Source organism: Eublepharis macularius, chromosome 11, assembly GCF_028583425.1.
Source record: "Eublepharis macularius isolate TG4126 chromosome 11, MPM_Emac_v1.0, whole genome shotgun sequence".
NCBI lineage: Eukaryota > Metazoa > Chordata > Lepidosauria > Squamata > Eublepharidae > Eublepharis > Eublepharis macularius.
The window spans coordinates 45,239,966-45,256,354 of record NC_072800.1 but is presented as its reverse complement, the minus strand read 5'-3'; the positions used below and the strand labels follow the sequence as shown (position 1 = coordinate 45,256,354).

Sequence of the window (16,389 nt, the reverse complement as noted above, 5' to 3'; positions counted from 1 at the left end):
TTTCCATTCTCTACTCTATTATGGAAGTTTGCTATGTGACCATGGACCAGTCATATACTCTCAGCCTAACCTACCTCAGAGGGGTATTGTGAGGAAAAATGGAGGAGAGGACAATGATGTAAGTGACTTTGCATCCCTATTTGGGAGAAAGACTGTATAAATGAAGTAAAATAAAATAAAATAACTATACTATCAGTATACTGCAGGAAGTAGAGCACATTAGAGGTAGAAGTGTTAACATTAAATGTAATGCAGGAATTGGTTTTTGGAATGCTACTAAATCTGGAAGATCTGTGGGATACACAAGGATACACAGATTCACAAAGTAGAGCACCCCCACCCTCGACCTTAAAAACAATTCCACTAATCTTTTAGTGGCAGATATTCTGAAGCTTCAAAATCCACTGATTTCTGTTTCCAAATGACAATACAACAGCCATCTATAAAAAATGATACCTATGGGAAGACTTAGCATTTATTATTATGAATGTGTGAACAGCACCAGAAAAAAATGTGAACAGGTAAATACAGTCACAAGTTACACTCAGCCATGTAAAATGTGTACTTACACAAAAAAGTACTTCATATGCAGGGGAAACAACCTAAAGGGTTTTGCAATGAATATAAACTTGCCTCAAAGCTAATACTTTAATTTTCAAGAACCAAGTAAGGAGATAGAAAAAAAATAAAAACTAGTCAGTAACAATGCAGCGCCGAAAAGCAATAAAATCAAAATTAAGTTATAAATAATTTAAAGCTTGTCATGAAGATGTATTAATAATTCATCAGATAAATAATTTACTAAATAATCAAATAAATAAATAATGAAATACATAAATAAATCAGCAAATAAATAATTCTGCAAAATAACCTAACAATAAGTCACTAAAACAAATGACAACCCTACAAAACTATAATGATTTTCTAAGTTCTGATAGTTTTAAATAAACAAATGTACATAAAACAGATCAATCTTTGTTAGATAAAGAAATATGTTTCAGCGATACTGGTAAATTTCTGATTCCATGGCAAAGGATACACTTTACATTTCACAAAAATGAAGCAATCTGTGTAATTTAACTAAACAGTTACTATATATCTTGCCCTTCCCATTCCTTTCTTTTATACAATACTTTTTCATAAAATATTCTTACTTCTTTTTAATGTAGTACTTACTTTACTGCCAGTGTCCTCCTCAATAGATTTCTTATCTTATCCAAACCTTCAGAAGGTTTCCTGCAAGGAAAAACAAGTGAAGAAACCTTACTTATTACAGATGGTATGCCATTCATTAGTTGATGACAACACTTTATTTGAAAGCCCAAGAAAGCTGTTTTATAATTCTACAAAGCAACTTAATGTAAAACAACCATTACTGTTTGCAGACTACCTAAAGTTTTTAGAAGTCTTTGGTGGAATGATTTCAAGCAGACTGATGCCTGTTTGTTGTATTTAAACTGACATACAATCTGTGCAAACTGGCAGTCATTCAGATTTGGAGACAAAATATGAGAAGGACAAAATGTTTGGCTGACTTCTAAATCCCATCCTAAATAATGAAAGGACATAGTCCTTGAAAGTATACAGGGGATAACAAGTTACTCCCAATGAAGAGTACTCATGATTTAAAATCAGAACAATAAAGAACAATCTTTCAGTGGCCATACCAAGCAGGGTTAACTAGTGAGAGTGATAAATCAAGCAATAGTCAGAATTTATTCATTTATTTAATTATATTTATATCCTGCCCTCCCTGCAAACGGGCTCAAGGCAGCTAACATCAACAAATCAATAAATCCAGTCTTAAAAACGTATTAAATTTTTTTTAAAATGAATGTACCATACTGATAGTCTAAAGTAACTTTGTGGACTATGACAATGTTTTCCTTTAATCTTATATCATTTATAGATTTAACCTACAGGTTTTTTTCCTCTCCCATACACAGTATTTTGGCAATTGCTGCATTCTAAACTAGTTACTTATTTCATGCCTAGAAAAGCAGCTAAATACAAAAATAGCAATCTTGCACAGTTCATAGTAAAGACTTGCAGAACTTCATGGCATCTTTGATCAAATCTGAAATTCTTGTGAAAGGATTTTAACAGAAAGACAAGCCTTAATAGCCATTTATATTTTTCTTTACCCAAACATATTTGCTTGAATAGACTGGAGTATCTCCATAAGAAGAAAATAGAGAATGTGAGGTAACTTGTGTTACCTGGTCATTTATAAGATGCTACACTGAAGAAAAGCAGCAACAGCTCTACGGATAATTTCAATACTTTCATATTCCCATTTTATTTGCATGTTAAAGGATTGTACCTTTTGGCTATATATAGCAACCATGAGAAAATATAACTTCTCTATGAGCTACAACCACGGCTCTGGAAAGCCCCCCTCCCCCCACTCCTGTGTAGGCTCTGCTCCCACAAAGGTGGGAGGGAGAAAGAATCAGTCAGTCTCATATCTTGCATGTCTGGGCACCTCCTGTAGCTCTGCCGGGCTCAAGTGTAGTCATCTGGTTGATGTGCCTGGCTCACTTGAGCTGGGAGCAACCTTGCCCCAGGCACAGCCCTTCTTCTATGGACTGTACTGACCCAAGAGCAGGCAGGCTCAGGTGGCCAATGGGTCAACTGAGTAATTCTGGTGGCTATAATGGCCAGTTCACCCATGAGTACAACTATGCCACTATGGACAGTATTTTATTTAATAACGAATTTTATTTAGAGAAAATAAAATAAAGTAAGTGCATAGTATAAAAGTTACGCAGGTTCTAAACTAGACCTTAAATTTAAAATTATACAATATTATACAAACAATAAGTATATAAATAGTACAGCTATAATATTTTTGAGAATAAAACAAGCAATAGATTTAAATTTCTTTGACCTGATAAACAAAAGATTACATATTTATTTTCCCTAAGCCTAAATTCATAACATTTCTCCTTCTCTCTCCTTCCCTCCCTCCAAGCTCTATGTCAATTAGTTTAGCCTAAATAATCGAAGAAATCCTTCCATTTTTTCCAGAACTCGGTTATCCATCTATTTTGTAAGTAGGTAGTCAATTTGGCCATTGAAGCATATTCATGAATCTTATCTCTCCACTCTGAGAGTCCAGGACAGGCTTCATTTTTCCATTTTCCTGCAAATAGTACTCTCGCTGCTGTCACCATATAACGGAAGAGGTCTCCCTGTTCTTTTCTCACATTAGTTGGTAAAATATTTAAGAGCATACTTTTCGGATTTAATTCAAATCTGAGTTTGAGGATCTTTTGCATCTCTTCATGTATTCTTATCCAGTATTTTCTTGATTCCTTACAAGTCTACCACATATAGTAAAATGTTGCATCCATATTCTGAGTTTTCCAACAATGTCCACTGTAACCCTTACTAACCCTCGCAATATCTTTAGGAGTAATGTACCATTTAAAGAACATTTTATTTTCCCATTTTTATTGTCTTCCCATAAGTCAATCCCATAAGTCAATCGGAAGAGTTTCCCCAAAATTTTTCTTCCATTTTATCATACAAGTTTTGATTTCACTCCGTTTCTGTATGGTATTGTAGAAGTATTTTGTAAATCTTCCCCAAAAGATGCTACAAGTCTCCAGATATTAATAATATTTTACAGAAGAGGGGTATCTTATGTACTAATAGCCAAATAACCCTCATCTGAAGATACCAAGATCCAGAGACTGGAGTCATGAACAGACAGGACAGATCTTCCTACACACCTGGAAAATGCCCCAGGTTTGCAGAAATACTTGAATCTAAAAAAAAAACATTGGTGAGGGTTAAAAAAACCCAAAATGATAAAAAATGATAAACAAACAAAAAGAGCACCTGTGGCTTTAACTAGATGCCCTCAGTGGCTGTTGCTAGGAAACTTAATAGTTTAGCCAGTATTCCAGCCATGGTTTCTGTCCGTAAAAGGCTGGGGCAGGGCCCTTTCCAGGGTTGTTTTGGCCTTCAGGGAAGACTCACTGGGGTCAGGCCCAGCAGCAGCCACCAGGAAACTTGATACCACATGATTTGCATGTCTCACTCAGGCCTGGCTGCTTGCCAACAGCCCCCCCCCCCGCCAAGCCACAGTAGTATAGTAGTTTCAGCAATGGATCAAGGGGGAGGGGGAAATGAAATGCCCTCTACAAGTTCTTGTGGGTCCTCCACTTGTAATTATATCTAATACTCAACATGGCCCCATCTGTGGATACTTATATCCATGGGTTTGGGCTGTGTAAACAGAAGGAAGATATATTGTCGAAGGCTTTCACGGCCGGAGAACGATGGTTGTTGGGGGTTTTCCGGGCTGTATTGCCGTGGTCTTGGCATTGTAGTTCCTGACATTTCGCCAGCAGCTGTGGCTGGCATCTTCAGAGGTGTAGCACCAAAAGACAGAGATCTCTCAGTGTCAGACACTGAGAGATCTCTGTCTTTTGGTGCTACACCTCTGAAGATGCCAGCCACAGCTGCTGGCGAAATGTCAGGAACTACAATGCCAAGACCACGGCAATACAGCCCGGAAAACCCCCAACAACCAAGAAGGAAGATACTTCAACAAACTTTGGAGACTCTCCAGGTTTGTAGAAAAATCTGAAAACTTAAAAAGATGAGGAAGGTTAAAATCTCTTCCAAGCTTAAGAACATTGCACAAGTGCAAACAACCTACCTTCATCCCCCAGCAGTATCCAGTGAGTTGGAAACAGACAAAGGAGGAGGAGCCGCTGCCAGCCTCAACCTCCCTTTTGCTGCCAAGGCATTGGCACAGTAGCCTGGTGGGTGCAGGGAATGGTGACCCCCCACCTCCTCCTCCTCCTCCTCCATGTGAGCCAGTCAGGCAGGCTGGGTGACAAGTGAGTAAGGGGGAGATAGGATTCCCCCCTGCAAGTCCCTGCTTGTCATCCTTAATAGCCTACATATAATTTCTTCTGGAATTAAGATGCTACTTCAGAGGACCTATCCTTTACACCAAAATGTAACCTTGTCCACCTAACAGACTTCAAAGAATTATTGAGGGATACAGTGTTTGCAGTAAATTTCCTTCAGACAGTGTGGTGTAGTAGTTTGAGTGCTGGACTAGGATTTGGGAGACCCAAGTTCAAATCTCCACTCTGCCATGGAGGCTTGGTGGGTGTCCTTGGGCTAGTGGCACACTCTCAGCCTAACCTACCTCACATGTTTTTTTATGAGGATAAAATGGAGAAAGGGAGAATGATATATGCCACTTGAGGTCCCCATTGGGGAAAAAGTGGTGTACAAAGGAAGTAAAATAAATATAAATCACTCATAAAGCAAAAGAACAAAGCCCCTTAAAACATCAATAAGACGTGCTGACCTAAGCTCTTAAAGTGGGGTCATTTCTTTTAAATTAGGGCTAACTTTAAGAAAGTAAAAGAGTAAAGGTAAGAGTATTAACACTTTACACAAAGCTTTAACTAAAATGATCAGTCCATAGAAGTCTAATTGAGTATGTATGTGTGTTCTTTATTAAACAGGGTTAACATACCTGTAACTTATGTTCATCGAGTTCTTCTGTGCTGACACACATGGGGACTGCGCAGGCGCAGGCCAGCCGCCGGAGAATTTTCTAGAGCTTCCATGGCTCCGAAGGGGCCGTTTGTCGCGCGCCTCAGCGACCGTTTTCCCGCCCAAACGGTCACGTGATCCTCCAGCGACCAACGGCCCCTTCCCTCAGTTCTCCCTTGCCGCCGCTTGACCAACACACTTCAGCCATAACACCTTAAAAACACCAATTTCCGTTACAGCCATCACAATACCGTGCATTGGAGTTCACAGCGGGGTAGGAGGGAGGGTTGTGTGTCAGCACAGAAGAACTCGATGAACATAAGTTACAGGTATGTTAACCCTGTTTTCATCTTCGTTCTTCTGTGCCTCCACACATGGGAGTGTACCAAGCTTCACACAATAAGGAAGGCGGGGGTGAAGTCCAACACAATTTTATTAAGCAAACAAGATCAGCAATAAACAGATATGCATATATACATCTATGAAAAAATACTGTGTAAGGACACATAAATACTCAATATTTACATATATACACACCCCCAGGTACATATATACACACCTTCACTCAAGGGTACCCAACAGGTACGCCAAGAAAGTCATTCCAAAACTCCCTCAGGAAAAAAGGGAGTGTAAGACAGCCCTGGCCACAGATACATCCTGCTCCGCATTGACATCAACGGCGTAATGCCTGACAAAGGTGTCTGCAGAGGACCATGTGGCCGCTTTACAAATGTTAACCAGGGGCACCCCCCTGAGGAGTGCCGAAGAGGACGCTTGGGACCGCGTGGAGTGGGCTCTGACATGAAGCGGGCAAGCTACCTCTGCCAGGGAATAGGCCTTGCTAATGGCCGTCACAATCCACCTAGACAGGGTCTGTGAGGAAGCCCTGTTACCCTTGTCCTTGGCCCCAAAACATACAAACAGGTGAGGACAGGAGCGGAATCCCTTCGTCCTATCCAGGTAATAGGCTAGGGCCCTCTTCAAGTCTAGGGAATGGAGGGCCTTTTCCCCCTTAGAGGAAGGTTGAGGAAAGAATGCAGGCAGTGAGATATCCTGCGAGAGGTGGAAGGCGGACACCACCTTGGGCAGGAACCCCAGGCAGGGACGCAGGACCACCTTGTTAGGATGAAACACAAGAAAGGGAGGGTCAGACCGCAGTGCAGACAGTTCACTGACCCTTCTGGCCGATGTGACGGCCACCAAGAATGCTACCTTGTAGGATAGCATATCCAAGGGACATGTAGCCATAGGTTCAAATGGAGGCAACATGAGACGTGAGAGCACCAAGGACAGCGACCACTGAGGCACCGGCGCCGACACAGGTGGCTAAAGATTGTACATGCCCTTAAGGAACTGGCGGGATTGTGGGTGAGAAAACACCGTAGCACCCTCTACTCGGGCGTGAGCAGCTGATATCGCTGCCAAGTGTACCTTGAGGGAGGACACCTTCAAGCCCAGGCCACGCAAGTGGCACAAATACTCGAACACAACCCCCAAGGGACTGCTTTCGGGCACCACTCCTCTGGCAAGTGCCCAGAGCTCAAACCTGCGCCACTTGGCCGCATAAGCGCGCCTAGTGGATGGCCGACGAGCATTCAGGAGGACCCTCTGTACCTCGTCAGTAAAACCTATCGGGGAGGAACGATCCGCCAAGCCGTTAGGTGCAGCTTCCTGGGATCGTGGTGGACTAGGCTCCCGTTTAAGAGAAGGTCTTGCCGAGGGGGCAGACTCACATATGTCCGTTGGGACATCCGCAGGAGCTTCGGGAACCAAACCTGCCGTGGCCAGAAGGGGGCCACTAGGATGCAGTCCGTCCCGTCCTCCTCTATCTTGCACAGGACCCTGGGAATCAAGGGGAATGGAGGAAACATGTAGTGCAAGCCCTGCGTCCACGTAAACTGGAAGGCATCCCCAATAGAGAGGGGGTCGCTCCCTGCCCTGGAACAGAACGTGTGGGCCTTGGTGGTCGCCGCAGTGGCGAACACGTCTATCACCGGATGACCCCACATCTGGAAGATCGGCCCAACGCACTCTCCGTTCAGTTCCCACTCGTGGTCTAGTAAAGGGGCCCTGCTGAGGGCATCTGCCCGGGCATTGTCTGACCCAGCCACGTGTATAGCACGGAGCGACACGCCGTTCTTGATAGCCCACTGCCAAGTGAGCGTGGCTTCCCGGCACAGGGCCATGGACACTGTGCCCCCCTGCTGATTCACGTAGTACATGGCAGTCGTGTTGTCCGTCTGCACCAAGACCTGACGATTTCTCAGCAGTGCTGTAAGAGACACAAGTGCGAAACGAATGGCCCTTAGTTCAAGCACATTGATATGGAGGGTCTTTTCCCTGTCAGACCAGACATCTTGCACAGACACATCACCACAGTAAGCCCCCCATCCCAACAGAGAGGCATCAGTGGTAACCGTGATGTCATGGTGTTGATACCCAAAAGGGGTCCCTCTAAACAAGTTGTCATCAGACAGCCACCAGTCCAAGGAGGAGAGGATGACCCTCGGGATAGAGAATTTGAGGGATGGAGGGTGCAACAGAGCATCGTACCTCCGCACAAACCAGTTCTGGAGAGGGCGCATACGCAGCCTAGCGAAAGGCACCACAGAGGTGGCCGCTGCCATATGCCCTAGTAAGCACTGGATAGTGCGCACAGACTGGAATCGGTTCCTTTTGAACATGGACACCAGACCCCTTAGGGACCGAGCCCTCTCCAAGGGGAGCAGGGCCTTACCCTCCACAGAGTCTAACAGTGCACCAATGTAGGACACCTTGCAGTTGGGCACCAGCTTGGATTTCTCCAAGTTCACCAGGAGCCCCAGGCGTTGGCAAGTGCTAAGTACCAAGCCAATGTCCTGCACCAGCCTAGACTCCGATTCAGCCACGATGAGCCAGTCATCGAGGTACGGAAAGATGGTACAGCCTTCTTCCCGTAGGAAGGAAACCACAGGGGCCACACATTTAGTGAACACTCGTGGGGCAGTGGACAGGCCAAAGGGGAGCACCTTATACCGGAAAACCCTTTGCCGGTAAACAAAGCTCAGGTATTTCCTGTGCTCCTTCCGTATGCCCACGTGAAAGTATGCGTCTTTTAAGTCAAGAACCGCAAACCAATCTCCCTGTTTCAGTAAGGCGATCACAGCCGCCAACGTAACCATTTTGAATTTGGTCACCTTGAGGAAGGCATTAAGGCCCCTCAGATCTAAAATGGGACGTAAGCCCCCATCCTTCTTCGGGACCAGGAAGAACCTAGAGAAGAAACCCTTTACAGAGTCCTCATAGGGCAATTCTTCCACAGCACCCTTGGCCAAGAGCGACACGATCTCCGCATCCAGCTCGGCCATAGTGTTATTGACAGCTGTCAGGGGTGAACTGCATCTAGGCAGCTCAACAAACTCCAGCCCGTATCCCAGTTCAACAATAGTTAAGACCCATGAGTCAGATGTTATTGACTCCCACTCAGAGAGGAGTGGACTCAGTCTGTCCAAAAAGTTCGGGGATACGGCTGGCGTGACCCGTCAGTATTGCCTCCCGGCGCCCTGCTGGTCCTTATGCTGGGCCGGTTGCTGTGCCTGACGAGGCTTGAAGGGCCGACGCCTCCTTTGCTGTTGTGCGGGAGGGTAAGGCCGCTGCTGGTAGGCAGGAAACTGTTGGTAGCCCGGCCGCTGATGTTGGTATCTGCCCTGGTAATGGTAAGGGCCAGACCGGGGAGCGTACCGTGACCTGGAGGAGGGCTTGTCCGCTGGAGCCAGACCCAACGACCGCGCCGTCTGCCTGTCCTCCTTTTTCTTCTTCAGGGTCTCGTCGGTGGACTTGGAGAACAGCGAGTCCCCTTCAAAGGGCATGCTCTCCACCCTGGAACGCACCTCTTGGGACAGGGCCGTCGACCGCAACCAAGAGTGGCGCCTGAGGACCACCGCCGACGCCATCCCCCTAGCAGCAGTGTCAGCAGCGTGGCTCCCAGCGTTCATTTGCTGTTTAGACAGCCGGACAGCCTCTGTTTGCAGCAGGGACACCACAGCCTTCTGCTCAGGAGGGAGGTCCCGGGTATAGGATGCCAACTTCTCCCAGAGGTACAGCTGGTACCCTGCCATGATGGTCTGGTAGTTGGCAATCCTCAGACCCAGCAAAGCGACGATGTACTGGCGCCTGCCCATGGCATCAAGCTTCTTGCCCTCTTTATCGGCAGGCACCGAGGAGTGACCCGATCGTCGGGGGTTGAACTCCTCTGTGACCAAGGAGGAAGGTGGAGGGTGTTTCACCAACGCCGGCCAGGTGCCCTGCTTGATCTTGTAAAGCTGCTCGATGCGCTTGGACGTTGGAGGTTGATCACAGGGCACCTGCCACACCTTCTCCACAATCTCCTCAATACCCTCGAGCATGGGGAAGCCAACGTACGCCGGATTATCCCCATAGATACGTTTGAGGAGCTTGTCCTTGGTCTGGGGAACTGCCGAAGAGATATCCATCTCGAGAGCCTTGGCCATCCTTGCCATCTGGTCGGCGTAGATGCGGAGGTCCTCGAATGGCGAGTCCGCAGATGGCACTAGCTCCTCAGCTGGCGATGGTTCGGACCAGGACTCCGACTGGTAGCCGCCAAAGCTCTCCACATCCTCCTCATCGGAACCGAGCTGGGATTCCGGAACCTGGAGCGGAGGGGGAGCCCACGCCGACCTTGATGTCGAAGGCCTCGGTTCCGACACGGAGAAGCCCGCAGGTGCCCCCTCCCATTGGCAACGGTATGGCGAGGGGAGGTAGGAAGCCTGTCGATGCCGGGACGCAGTGGACCGGATTGATCGGACACTGTCGCCGGAACCATGCCGCTCACGACCGACCGGAGGTGGAGACGGACGGACCGGCGACGGACGGCTCCGACGAGGAGACAGGCTCGGTTCCAGCCTCGGCGACCGAAGGGCAAGCGATGGTCGGCTCCGACGGTGCGGGCTCGGCTCCGGCCCCGACGAGAATTCCGTGGGCACCGTCTCGAAGGCCATCGGATCCGGCACCGGCACGGAGATGGCTTCTGGCTCAGGGGAGCCCAGGTGAGGGGAAGGCGTGTGAGGAAGCACGATGACCTCCTCCTGAGGAGCGGGACGCGGCGACCGATGATGCTTGGTCTTCTTCTTCTTCTTCGCTGGTTCCGAAGAAGACCTCGGAACCGACGCGCTCCTCGCCTTCGAAGGGGACCTCGGCTTCGACCTCTTCGCCTTGATCGGGATCGAACCGGTCGTCGGTTCCGACCGGGGACTCGGTACCAGGATCCTCGGTTCCGAAGCTGGTCTCGGATCCGACCTGGTAGATGACGCGCTACGGGGCGGCCGCACCGGTCCCTGCGCTGGAGAGGCCGCTCTCGACGCCGAGGTACTCGGGGGACGCGGTTTCGACCCCGACCTCGCGGAGGCCACTGAGCCAGCTCTCGAATGCCGTTCGGCAGAGGGGCTTGGGCCGGCCTTGGAGGAGGGCAGCGGAGCGCCTCCGGACATGACCTTCTGCCACAGGGAGGAGTTCAGTCGGGCCTTGCGCTCCTGCCGGGCCTTGCTGGTGAAGCCCTGGCAAATCTTACAGGCCGTCACATTATGGGTCTCCCCCAAACAGAACAGGCACAGTTCATGGCCATCGGTCTTGGCCATTTTCGTGTGGCATTGGAGACAATGCTTGAAGAGAGCCTTTGAGGCCATCTTCAGGGGCACGCGAAAGGAAGGTCAAAAACAGTCCGAGTCAAATTACCGAGTCCACAACAAAGTCCAAAACGAGATCCGAAGAATAGTCGAGGTCACGAAGTCCGAAGTCAAAAGCCAAGCAATCAGTCAGAATAAAGCACGAAGCACAAAAAAGCACAGAGCAACGAAGCTCACGTTCTCTCCAAGCGGCGGCAAGAAGAGAACTGAGGGAAGGGGCCGTTGGTCGCTGGAGGATCACGTGACCGTTTGGGCGGGAAAACGGTCGCTGAGGCGCGCGACAAACGGCCCCTTCGGAGCCATGGAAGCTCTAGAAAATTCTCCGGCGGCTGGCCTGCGCCTGCGCAGTCCCCATGTGTGGAGGCACAGAAGAACGAAGATGAACTAACAATTATGTCAAGGCCCAAACACTTGCCTTAAAATTGAATCATACTCCTTCCCCTTTCATATTCTGTTCTGAAGGACTGTCTCCACCAACACTATCCACCCATACTGTCCACTAGAGATGAGCACGAACCAAAATACAAACCAAAGTTCATGATGAACCAGGCCAGTTCGTGGTTCGTGAGCCAGCAGTTCGTCAGAGCCCATTTCTGATGAACCGCCACAAACTTTAGGCTGGTTCATTTGGTTCAGTTTTTGGTTCATCACCGCAGACAGCCTGGCGCCGATCAGTTTCCTAGGCAACAGAGGGTGGATTTCCTGCAGACCTTCTGCTGACCCGGAAGTGGCCTTCTGCTGGCCTGGAAGTGACCTTCTGCTGACCCTGAAGTGACGATTTGCTGACAGGGATGTGACGTTTTCACAAACCAAACGAATCAGTTTGCGAACCGGGGCAGGTTCGTGAAAGTTCGTGGTTCATGAAATACGACAAACCGTTTTTCCGGTTCGTGCCCATCTCTGCTCTCCACTCATACTATCCAGCCTGCCAGTTAATATCTTCCTTTCAAACTGCTCTCTGTGCCTCCAGGTGAAGTGGGTGATGACTACAGACAGGGCATTTTCTGCAATGGCACCTTGACTTTGGAACAATCTCCCCCTGGGGGCACCTCACCTCTAGAACACACTCCCTTTTAAGGTTGTCTAGCACCTACTTTATTTTCTTTTAGGCTCCAGGCCAGAACTCATCTTTTTACCCAGGTTTTTAAAAGGGATTTTATCTCATCAGCTTTTTAACAGTTTGTACCTCTTGTTTTATCGATAGTTTTTAACCTATCCAATGACTTTTATTTGTTTATATTTATTAGATTTTATACTGCCTTTCCCACAAACAAGGACTGAAGTGATTTACAACATTAAAAATAATTTAAAACAACAAAAACTATTACATATTAAAACTAAAAACATCACTACAATTAAGGGGTCCCACAAAGTTTGTTGTTAATGGCTTGTTGTTTTATTTTGTGACACTGTTTTCACTATAAACTGCCTTGAGCTGGTCTCTGAAGAAACAGCACAGAAATATGCTAAATAAATTTATGTGAGTAGTAGCTGCGTTGGTCTACAGTAGAACTGTAGGATTCGAGTCCAGAGGCACTTTAGAGCCCAACAAAGTCCAAATTTTAAAGCTTATGCACTGAACATTTTGTTGATCTCTAAGGCAGCGCTGGACTCAAATCGTACTATCCTAAATAAATAATAAACATAAGAAGTGAACAGAAATACTGCATAGTTTATGCCTTCCTACACAATACCACTTCAGACTGGCGTACATTTTTTTAAAATGTAAAATATGCTAAAAAGTTAGTAAAATAAGCTAAAAGGTTAGTAAAAAGACGAAGCTGGAAGTTTTCTCCCTGACATACTATTTTCATAGGAAAGATGTTTGTTTTTATATTCAGAAACTTTGCAACATTTATTCATTCCCCATTCAGTGGTACAGTCCAAGAGGGAAATATGTGAACTTCTTGATGTATGGTGGGCTTCCAATCTTCCCATTCAGCAAGTGCAAGTATTTCTCTTTATATAAGGGAATGATATGCTCAAATTCCTCCTTCAAACTGCAAGTCTCTATACTGCTTTCCTTACTATTCACAACCCTGCCCCCACCTTCCACAGCAGCTTTTCAAGGGAAGCATAACAGACTGCAACAATAAGTGTGTGTGTGGGGGGGGGGATTTTTTATGCAAGCATCACTACAGTCACAGTTCTTTGAATTAAACACAAGAGTTTAAAAAGACATTTCAAAACTGACGTCTGTTTTTTATCCAATCTATTCATTATATGATAGTTCCAAGAATCCTACTATATAAAAGGCAAGCAGTATTGGCAGTGGCGGCAGCGGCGCACTTTTTATCCTGGTGCGCCTGCCCGTGTGTGCGCCTGTGCAGGCGCACCAGGATAAAAAGTGCGTTGTTGGCAACACGGCCTCTTAAAGTTTGGGATACTCTGTCGCTGCAGTGGCCTCCTTGCTGTGGTAGGGCCCTCTGGAGGGTTGTGGGGCTGCATCGGGCCTTCCTGCCACTACAACAGGCCTCTGTGGGGCCTTGGGAGAGCCTTCCAGCCGCCACATTGGGCCTCACCGCCACACCAGGCCTCCCCGCCGCTGCACTGGGCTTCTGTAGGGCCTTGGGAGGGCCTTTCCACCACCATGCAGGCCTCCTTGCAACTGCATCAGGCCTCCGCAAGGCCTTGGGATGGCCAGCATGGTGGCGCAACCATCCCAAGGCCCCGCGGTGGCTGCAGAGGTGGTGGAAAGGTCCAGTGCACTGGTGCAGCCTTGGGAGGGGCATGGGACTGCGGTGGACTTCTCTGGAGGGCCGCGAGGTTTTGGGAGAGCTGAGCAACTGGGCCCTGCAGTGGGGCATCATGGGCCTTACAAGGCCCCACTAGCGCCCATTGTATTTCCTGACACAACGGGCTTTGTTGCTAGTTATAAGATATTTTTAAATCTCTTGAGTTTACTTGAGCAGAGTACATGATCTTTTCCAAAAATAGTATCTGGCTCATGACAGTGTTTTAAAATCAGTTCAATTTAAAAAAAAAACCTAAGAAAAAGGTGTCAATACTGTTATAGTTGGTTGTTGTGGATTTTCCGGGCTGTATAGTCGTGGTCTTGGCATTGTAGTTCCTGACGTTTCACCAGCAGCTGTGACTGGCATCTTCAGAGGTGTAGCACCAAAAGACAGAGATCTCTCAGTGTCAAACTCAGTTTGACACCTCTGAAGATGCCAGTCACAGCTGCTGGCGAAACGTCAGGAACTACAATGCCAACACCACGGCAATTCAGCCCAGAAAATCCACAACAACCATCGTTCTCCGGCCATGAAAGCCTTTGACAATATAGTTATAGTTGTTACCCTATTGGCAGCACATCTCCTTTAAATGGATTGTTTGTTGCTTATACTAGAATTAATGACACCAGAATTAGCTAACCCTTCTTGAAACATTATATAAGATTGTTTCTTGGTCTCTTCCTCTTTGATTTAGTATACCTTTTAAGATTATTTATTAATGTTTGGATATCTCATCCATCATCCATTATTATCGGTGTCGTAAATTAGAAGAATGGAACAAAGCACTGGACTATTCACTTTTTCCATATTCATCAATAAAACAATCACCTCCTCTTGTACATAGTGAAAGTAGTAAGTTGGTTCTAGCTGTCAGAACAAAAGAACTATCTCCACATAAACAAATTCTATGGATAATTTCTGAAGCTTGATACAATGAGATCAAAGGACTCTGCTGCCCTTTTCTCACAGGAAACAAAAAAAGGTAAGAGAAAAGCCACAAAGACTGCAACACAAGAGAAAAAAGGAGTTTTGAGATCGTGGGCAAAAACTAGGTCAGAAAGGGCATGCACCAAGGTTGATTTTGTTAGGTGATTTAACTGGATTAAAGTGCTCAAACTGACAGCAAGAACCATAGGAACCTCATTCCTTGTGGTTCTAAACACATACTGTGAGCATACACAGTGGGAGTCTTCCCACTGTTATCAGCACTACTATCAATGAGTTTTGGTAAACCTGGAAAGGGGAATGGTTGAGGTTTTGAATCAAAATATTCATTTGAGTTGGACTATGGATGGATCTGAACCTTATCCTAAATGACCCAAGGGAAAATCTAGTGTCTGAAACCATCCTTCCAAATTTTTAGGCACCCAGCTACATCACAAGCACAAATACAGTCAAGGAGATACGGAGATGCAGGTAAATGTGTGCATGTTCAAAAAGTTTGGTAACAGTCCATTTTAGTGATGGAGCATGGGGCTTCACCATTGGAAGGCTTTTTTAAAAACAATTATTAACCTGTTACTGCTCAATAATGTTCTGTACAGATATTTTCTCAAACATCAAGTTGCATGTAGCTCCCATTAAATCTAGAGATGAGTGAGCTCCTCCCAGTGCAAAACTAAATCAAGCTTAAACAAGCTAAGGTATTTGGTGAAAATTCACTGATCCCAAGCAGTTGGAACTCAATGGCACACCCAGTGTTGTCATCCAGAATTTCCCTCCTCCTTCACTTCTTCTGCAACACCTATTAATATTGCTGAGGTCTTACACAATGGCAGCAATGGACAGACCAAAAGAAAATTCTCACTGCTTCTCCTCTCTCCCTTCAGGGGTCCTTAGTTATATAGGTGGGTGCATCCATGTGTGGGTGGAGGAAGAGAAAGCAGAAAACCAACACTATACTGGTTTTGGTATCAATCTGGATCTTATTAGCCTGTGTCTGTGTTCACGAGCAAGTGTGTGCACTTTCTTCACGTTTAGTTCCTCAATCAACTGATGCAGATGTAATTAGTCCATGACATGACTTGGTTATCTTAAGTTTTGAATTTACTGTCAAGGATTCAAATGTTGTTGTTGGACTATTCTCAGCCTCAAATTTGCCCATGGACAAATGCTTTCTGAATGCCTAACTCCTTGACCATTCGGGCTTCATATCTTTCATAACTTGCACTCTGTGGAATAACTTTCTTGAAAGACTGGCTCTGCCTATAAGTAGCTTCCTGATTTCTAGCTGTGCCACAGCTAAGCAGCTCTGGTTATGCAGCACACCTGCATGTGCACATCACGGATAACCAAAGTCAGTCTAACACCACCACTCTTTCTCACCCTCCATGCCAGAAAGGAAAGGAGAAGGGGGGGGGGGGAAACCACATTCAAACACAGCACAAGCCAGGTTTACGCACATTGTTTAACCATCCCAAGACATAACTAAGGAAACCCTCTAG

The 16,389-nt window shown here is 46.5% G+C and overlaps 1 protein-coding gene across 6 annotated transcripts in view; it reads right to left on the bottom strand.

Moving 5' to 3' along the window:
- The window catches only part of TBC1D5 (TBC1 domain family member 5), a 452,638-nt gene that overhangs the window by 417,405 nt on the left and 18,844 nt on the right, over nt 1–16,389 (bottom strand). For 5 of the 6 annotated variants that reach the window (XM_054991058.1, XM_054991057.1, XM_054991065.1 and 2 more), the window contains exon 2: nt 1,177–1,236. The gene's annotated coding sequence lies outside the window, so the exon portion shown is untranslated. Of the gene's footprint in view, nt 1–1,176; nt 1,237–4,672; nt 4,748–16,389 lie in introns of those variants that run through there. The other variant, XM_054991059.1, reaches the window with a different exon arrangement.